General features: G+C 34.2%; 1 non-coding gene across 1 annotated transcript; it reads left to right on the top strand.

Annotated features, from left to right (window-relative positions):
• The first annotated feature begins 7,400 nt into the window (after positions 1-7,400).
• Positions 7,401-7,505, top strand: LOC127089739 (small nucleolar RNA R71). The gene has a single exon (XR_007791296.1). It is a non-coding gene; the product is annotated as a small nucleolar RNA R71 (small nucleolar RNA).
• The last annotated feature ends 285 nt before the right edge of the window (positions 7,506-7,790 follow it).

Below are 7,790 nucleotides of genomic sequence, written 5' to 3'. Positions count from 1 at the left end.
TTATTAATTCTCCCATTTCATGAGCCATAATAAAAAAAATTGAAAAAGAAAACAGGTGTTTAATTTGAAAATTTTAGGCTATTAGACAAGTTACGGATAGGTTATAGAGACTTGGGAAAGCCCCCAAAAGATCAGTATCGTCTCAACACCGTAAGTGTCCTAATTATAAAGATCGATTTGGATACTTTCTATTCCATGGCCTTGAAATGTCGCCCCTAAATAAGTCTTTGAGTAGTTTATCCTAGTAATCAGCACCATCTGAATTACCATCGAGTAAGTGGACTGATGCAAATAGGTGAATGATCCCATTTTAAATAAAAAATAAAAGAAAATAAAAAATCTGGAAAAGCAAGAAAAAATGAATCCGCCTTCTAAGTTAGGTGTCCCTCACCCGATCGCTTAGCCTAACGACTATGAAACCACTAAGAATATTGTATATTCACCAGAATGTTTGACATAATATGGATCAGGGTCACTAAAATGTTCGTCTGCCGTATGTAAACGGATAACAGGCTTAATAAGATTACGCCTGATAAAAAAAGGGACAAAAAATGGGATGAGTAAGTTAGGCCTGGTGTAGCGGGGTATTCGTTACCTTTAGATTTATTAACTAAATCAAAAGTAAACCATACAAGTCGAGTTACCACCGCACTTCTATTTATCCAAAGGAAAGGTTAGAAAGCGAACAAAAATCGAGAAGTTTTATCAAATCAAAAAATAATAAAAATGTCAGAGATCGGGGTAAGGGGGTTGGTTATGCAATGGGAAGGTTTTAAGCACCCAAAACATCCTAGGTACTCCTAGGGAGCCCTTTTCACACTTGTTGTAAGGTTGGTATTTTTGTGAAAATTTGTTTGTGCAAACATGATTGGGGAGATGAGAAGAAAATATACAAGTTATTTACAATTTTGTGTTTGAATGGATAAACCCATTGCCCACGTACCATCTTAAAAAGATTAGGATCAAAACCTCGTAGTTCGGGGTAAAAATCTCAAAACAAGTTGGTGAATTGATTGGTCTAAAAACCTTAAGGTCTTTTGTTATCCAAGGAAGAAAACTCAACCTAAAACCACAAATCCACCATGTGAGGATAGCTTCAACATGCTAGTGAGGGGTTAACCCTATAATAAGCATGGAAGACTCATTGTCCGTCACTAAGGATATAAGTGAGTATTATATCTACCTCAAGGATAACTCAAACCTAATAGCTAAAGGTTATGAAAAGTTTTTGATAAGAAAGTGGCCATTGAAACCACAAAACATTTGAATTAGTTATATTTACCAATGAAAAGTATTTACAAAATATGGTCAAAGTTGACTTAAAGATTCAATTCAAAATAAGTGTTATGAAAAGAAAGTTTAAAAATCAAAAGCATAATGCTTAGGTTTCTAATATTTAAAAACAAGTGTTAATGTTTGCGCACAAGTTTTGGCTTGGGTTAGAGTGGAGGGAAGAAGAAGAATGGCTAAAGTCCTAATCATACAAGAGATGAAGGATAAGAAACAAGACCACAAATGGAGTTCCTTTCTTGAGATCATATTGATGATCCAAGTAGCTCCCATCCTTTGGAATAAGCAAGCAAATAATTGTATACTCAAGCAATCAATCAAGCAAGCAAAGCTCTTAGGAATCTTCCAATGGCTCTTGGATCTCTCACTTTAGATGAACATGACAATGGTTCTTCAATTTGGCTCAAATAGGAATTCCTAGCACAAAAGCACACACATCAAAAAGTTCAATGAAGAAAATTAAGAATGGACAAGAGTGAGTGTAGAGCTTTGGTCCTTCTAATCCATCTTCATCATTAAGGCCTTTTTACTCCATTTTGCATAGGGAATATCCTAGAATCTAAGTCCTTTTTGTCCATTTTGGCATTTGGTCCACAACAATCAAAACAAAAGCACAAGCACAATAATATATACTCAATTATGTGCTCAACTGAGCAAAAGGCAAATTGCATTAACATAAACATGTGCTCAAATGAGCAAAGGGAAAAAGCAAATGAAGAATATGTACAAGAATAGTAAATTGCATAAATGTAAAGTGCAAGAATTAAGTGTTAATGGTTAATGGTTAGTGTTAGTATTAGTGTGCCATAAGGCAATTTAGCGCTATGTTAAGCAATCGTAATTGGACTTATGTAGAAGTCACAACTATCTGAGGCCGGTCAATAATAATGTAGGCAACAACACAAGTTAGAGATCTTGATTAGTGAATCAAGCTGTTACAACTTGCCATGCCAAAAGAAGATGAGAAATGATCTTGTATTGATTTAGGTTCTTTGCTTGATTAGGAAGCAACCTATCCTTAATGCAAAGCCATTCACTTGATCCATGATCAAGATGAATTAAATTTGAATCAAGGAAGGTTAAACCTCCCATGTATCAAGCCTAACCACCAATCTTTAACTCATAGATCAAAAGAAGAAGAAGAAGATGAATAATAAAGTGCATTAATGGAAATGAAATGAGGTAAACAACAAGCATTGACCAAAGATATATGAAATCAAGGTTAAACAATAGTAAACAGAAGCAAGATGAAGATTAGAAGTCAAGAAACAAATAAAATATTTTTGGTATTTTTCAAAAGTAAAATAATACTTGAATTAAAATAATAAAGAAAGGTCAAACTTCAAATTCACTTCAAATCAACTTTGAAAAGTCCAAGTGAATTATCCTAAGTTCAACAAGGTCAAACAAAGTTTGACAAAAAATTTCAGCATTTTTAGAAGTCAGAAACTATTTTTAATCAATTAAAAATGCATAAAAATAACCTAATTGAATTAAAATCTCAAATTAATCTCAAATCAATTAATAAATTGATGAGAATATTTTTCATAGATCCATCATCATTCAAAGAGGTTGGGAAAATATATTTGTATTTTTTGAATATCAAAAGCTATTTTAAATGAATTAAAAATAACCAGAAAAGAGAACATTCCTAAAAAATATCAAATGATAAAATAAAAAATATTAAAAATCATTTTTAGAAACTAATAATTAAAAGAAGAAGAATGCAATTGGTCTCACATTTTTTGGACCAATAATGAAGGAGATAGGATTTTTTGAAATGAAATGGAATTTAAAAAATAAAAATAAAATTGAAATCAGAAATTAAAAATACGAAAAAACAAGAAGCGTTGGATGAAGCTCATAAAATGAGCTGGCAAATCATGTGGACCACATGTGCGCATCCACCATGCACTTCAGTCAATGCATCACACGCTGCCTATTAAAAAGTCATAACATGGGATGACTTGGATCAAATCTGGAAACAAGGATGCACGGTCCAGATTCAATCTGGAGACCAGACGGTGGTGTACACCACCGTCTTCTCCGGCCAACTTCCGGCGCCGACCAAAATTTGCAGAGATTAAAACTCCACAAAATGACACGATCCATGTATCAAATGAAAGATGGGGTGATGTACATCACCCTTGTACCAACCAATTCAACTCTAGGCTTCCATAGAAAGAGGAATCAGAGCTTGAATTTTGTGGTGTTCAACTGAAACTTGTTGGATTTCAACAATTCAAAGCACAAAATGATTGCCTCTATGGAGAGGACTTCAAACAACCCATCAACAACAAGAAATATGCAATATATAAGTAGATTCGAAGAAAAAAAATCTGAAGTAAACCTCTGAAATGAAGAACTTGAGGGCATGATCTCTTGATGCTTAAGCTTACAGTGTGTTCTATGGATCAAGGTCAGCAAGGCTTAGGAACTGTAGATCTAAAAATCAATCAAGGAAATTGAAATTTAGATCTGAAAATTTTGAAAGAAAGAGGTGAGTTCCTTTGAGTATGGTTGAGGAATGATTCGTGCAACATGTAAGGCGCCCTTAGGTTGTGAAAATGAGAAGCAATGAGTCCTTATTTATAGCAAGAGATGGCTGAGTGCATGATCAAAAGCATGTGCATGGATGGAAAGGGCCTCCATGCATGGGCCTCTACAGGCGCATGGAGGGCCCAATTCCACTTGGATTTGCAAGCTTATGCCAAATAGAATCAGAATGGACGTGCAGATTATGTGTGCTGAGCTCATGCAATGCAATTCCAATTGATTTCCAAAAATGCACCAATATGTTCATCCCTTCGAAAATGGCATTTCCATAACTGAAACATAACCTTATGGGTAATGGTTGGAAAGATTTTGGCATGAGGATTAATTTTTATGTTGACCAAAACTTCATTTTACATTTGGAAATTAGTGAAAAATGATCATGAAGTGTAAGGTGCAAAACATGTATATGTGAAAATTTCAAAAATGGCCAAACTTCAAGCCCGTCTGTTTCAATGATGCAAGCTCTAAATGACAAAACCTTCAACATCAAAGTTGTATATATTTTCAAGAAAATCAATTTTAACTTAAAGTTTGCATCATTTGGATTTTTTATGAAGAAGTTATGGGCACTTGAAGTTGGACTTTTTCACATTTCAATGCCTTTGGTCCAAAGTGACCTATAATGTTTTGCATTATCACATGTATTTCTTTTAGGATTTTGAAAATTTGTTCAACATAACAATTTAAGTAGACATCTTAAACTTTCCAATGCATTTGATACCATCTCAAAATTATAAAAAATTAATGAGTTATGTTCTTGGGAAGTTGACCTAAAATTAGGGTTTCAGTCAAAATGACCTATAATATTTTCAAATGGATGATGACCTTAAAAGCTCCAAATCAATTCTTTATGAACATGAAAGTTGTTCATATGGTTCTTAAGAACAGTTTTTCTCTTGGGGTCATCTCTATTTGACAAACAAATCAAAAGTTAGGTCTCAGTGTACTTCAAAATAGTTAGATGAATTGACTGATCAACTTCTCAAGTCCATGCCTCATATCTTGATGAATTGATGATTGAGGACACTCAAATAAGCTCAAATATGCATGAAATGATGAATGGAATAACTTCCCTTGATTTTATTTGATCATGGGTTGAGGTTGCTTCATGAGCAAGGCACAATTGATGAACAGATGAATTAGGGTTTCCTTGGGAAACAAGCCTCAAACCCTTTGGTTTTCTTTGATCAAAATAAGGAATTGAGATACTTGGGAGGCATATTTGATGGATTAGAGCTTTGTGAACCATTGTCATGCTTGATTTTATCTTCATCTAGACATATCAATGAGCATAGGGGGCTGTAGAAGCTTTGGAGCTTGTGACTGCTCAAGCTACAAACAAAAGATGTTAGTGACATATTTTTGTACTTTTGGTTAGTAAATAAAGTAAGAAAATCAATAATATACAATTCAAGCATGCTTGGTGATCTCAAACCAACTCACAAAAGTTCCTACCCTAGGGTTAGGAGCCAAGAGGCTATGATCCTTGAGGCAATGCAATGTGCAATGATATGATGCCATGAGGGATCTTAGGGTCAAAATTAGGGTCTTACACCTGGGCATAATGACATGATGCGAATTGGTTTGTATAGGAAGGAGACTTATGACCGCAATGGCGGAATGTGTTGTTACGATACTCTTAGTTTCCGAGTTAGTACCTATCAATATGACCTTGAGAGAATTAGAGTCTTTAGCCTAGAATAGTTAAAAGAACACCATTGTTTTCTACATATGCTTATTTGCTTGAGGACAAGCAAAGGGTTAAGTGCGAGAGAGTTTGATAACACCAAATTACACTATTATTTTGACTCGTTTTGTACATGTTTTGTTATCGTTTTATCTCTATTTCTAGTGTTATATGGGTACTTTGTCTATATTTTAGGTATTTAACCATATTGGGACCATATCCGAAGAAAGAAAATAATTCGGATGCAAAACAATTAAAAAATGGAAATTTAAAGTCAAGGCTACCTCCACAACATTCACCATAGAGGTAGCCACTAGGAGAATGATGTGTCCTACGTTTCAACGGTCGAAAGACTTGGTCACACCCACGTTACAAAGATGAAGTTCTCCATGCAGGGGATGGCGTTCGCCATCCTTTATTTTGCACTGCAGTTGGAAATGGGTTTTACTTGGTCTTCCATCCAACCCTTGTTCCCCTATTTTTTCTCCCACGAACTAAGAAGGTTTCACTTGACATTTTAGGGCTTATGATCATTTTAAATAGTCATTTTACTCTTGTTTTTTAGGCATCCAATCTTAGTACCAACATAAGCCATAAATTCAGTATCATTAGAGCTTTAACTCCTTACATAAAATTTTTATCACATTTTGTTTGTGTATTAAGCTTGGAGCACTTTTGTTTTGAAGTTTTTTATCTTCCCATATTTACATTCCGTCTAAGTTTATTTCCATTTATCCGAATTATATCAGACTCAAGTGTCCGATTGGAGCAGGTTCTTATTTTATTCAGCTTTATTTACGCTTTAATTGCTTTATCTATTTATTATCCTTGATTTACTTTCCCCTCATTTTATTTATCACATTTTATTTCCTCTAATTTAATTTTCTCGCATTTACCTTTAAACCGCTTTATTTAAATCTGTCGTTATGGTTAGTTCTAAATCTAAACCAAATGTCTTTTTACTCACTGTGATCATGTCTAGCTAATTTGTTCGTACTAGAATGTGAAGACCTTCATTTGACGGTTCCCTGTCCGTTATTTCTTTGGGATTACAACTTTGGGTTGTTTTGGTTTTAACGCAATTTTTCATAACTTAATCAAATCTACTACTACGAACGTAGGATAATGATAACGTCAGATAGGATCGAAAGTCGTCTGACACTAAAGATTAAAATTGGTTATTTTTGGTTAGTAAATACCGCGAAAGCACTTTATTAATTACTTAGGAGGTTTAATATTTCTAGAAGATGGTTTTAAAACTATTTGCAAGCGCACACACCTATAGGGTTAGGATCCGGTCACCTGAGGAGAAGCTAGGAACCATTTTTATTTAAACTTACCAATCAAAATCACTTTTCAACTAACTAAAGAATCTAATTCATTAAAATAGGATTTACTACTTTGACGCAATAAGCGTCGGTCATATGTGACAAATGAACGGTATAAATTAAGGAGTAAAATTCGGTTCTGAGTACGTGAAAGCGATAGTTCCTGTTCAATTACATTCTTTTCAAGGTAGAAAATATTTTCCCATACAGTAATCATATTAGAAGCAATCAAGAGTAATGTTAATTGATGCGAACTACGTTCTAGTATTACTTGTCCGAATTTATTAAAGTTGATTATTTCTTCTTGTCCCATGCTTAATTCTTCCGCCTTAGATAAACACTGTAACAATTAGAAATGATAGATTTGACTATTGGTCTTTGTGGGATCGATATCTTTTAAAATTACACGATAGACTGTACACTTGTAGTTAGTTATTCTGATAGACTCATATTCGTGCGACCAAAGCCGCATCTAAGTTCATCCTTGTGGAGTAAAGGCGACCATTGTAAAAAAGGCATGGATACTCACTCACTTCTCAAGTCCATGGAAAAGTCATTATATCAATAAATATTTATAGCACTCCAATGCGTCAAACAAGGATTCCACATCTTCTTGCCTAAAATTGTTAATCTCATTCCTAACTTGGGCCATTTTACTTGGTGGAAAGTACCGCACAAGAAAGGCCTCTTTCAATTGGTTCTAGGAAGTAATAGAATTGGGGGACAAGGATTGATGCCAAGCCCGTGCATGGTCACTTAAAGAATAGATAAATAAACGAAGGCATATGGAATTTTGGTAAACACCATTGGCCTTAACAGTACCACCATTATCAACAAAGATAGAAAGATGAAGATTCATATTTTCTGAAGGTAAAGTGGCAAATTAGTTTTGTTGTGCCATACCAATTAACGAAAGTTTTAGTTCAAAA

This window comes from Lathyrus oleraceus, chromosome 5 (genome assembly GCF_024323335.1).
Source record: "Lathyrus oleraceus cultivar Zhongwan6 chromosome 5, CAAS_Psat_ZW6_1.0, whole genome shotgun sequence".
In the NCBI taxonomy this organism is placed as follows: domain Eukaryota; kingdom Viridiplantae; phylum Streptophyta; class Magnoliopsida; order Fabales; family Fabaceae; genus Lathyrus; species Lathyrus oleraceus.
The sequence above is the reverse complement of the archived record's forward strand: the minus strand, read 5'-3'. Positions and strand labels throughout refer to the sequence as shown.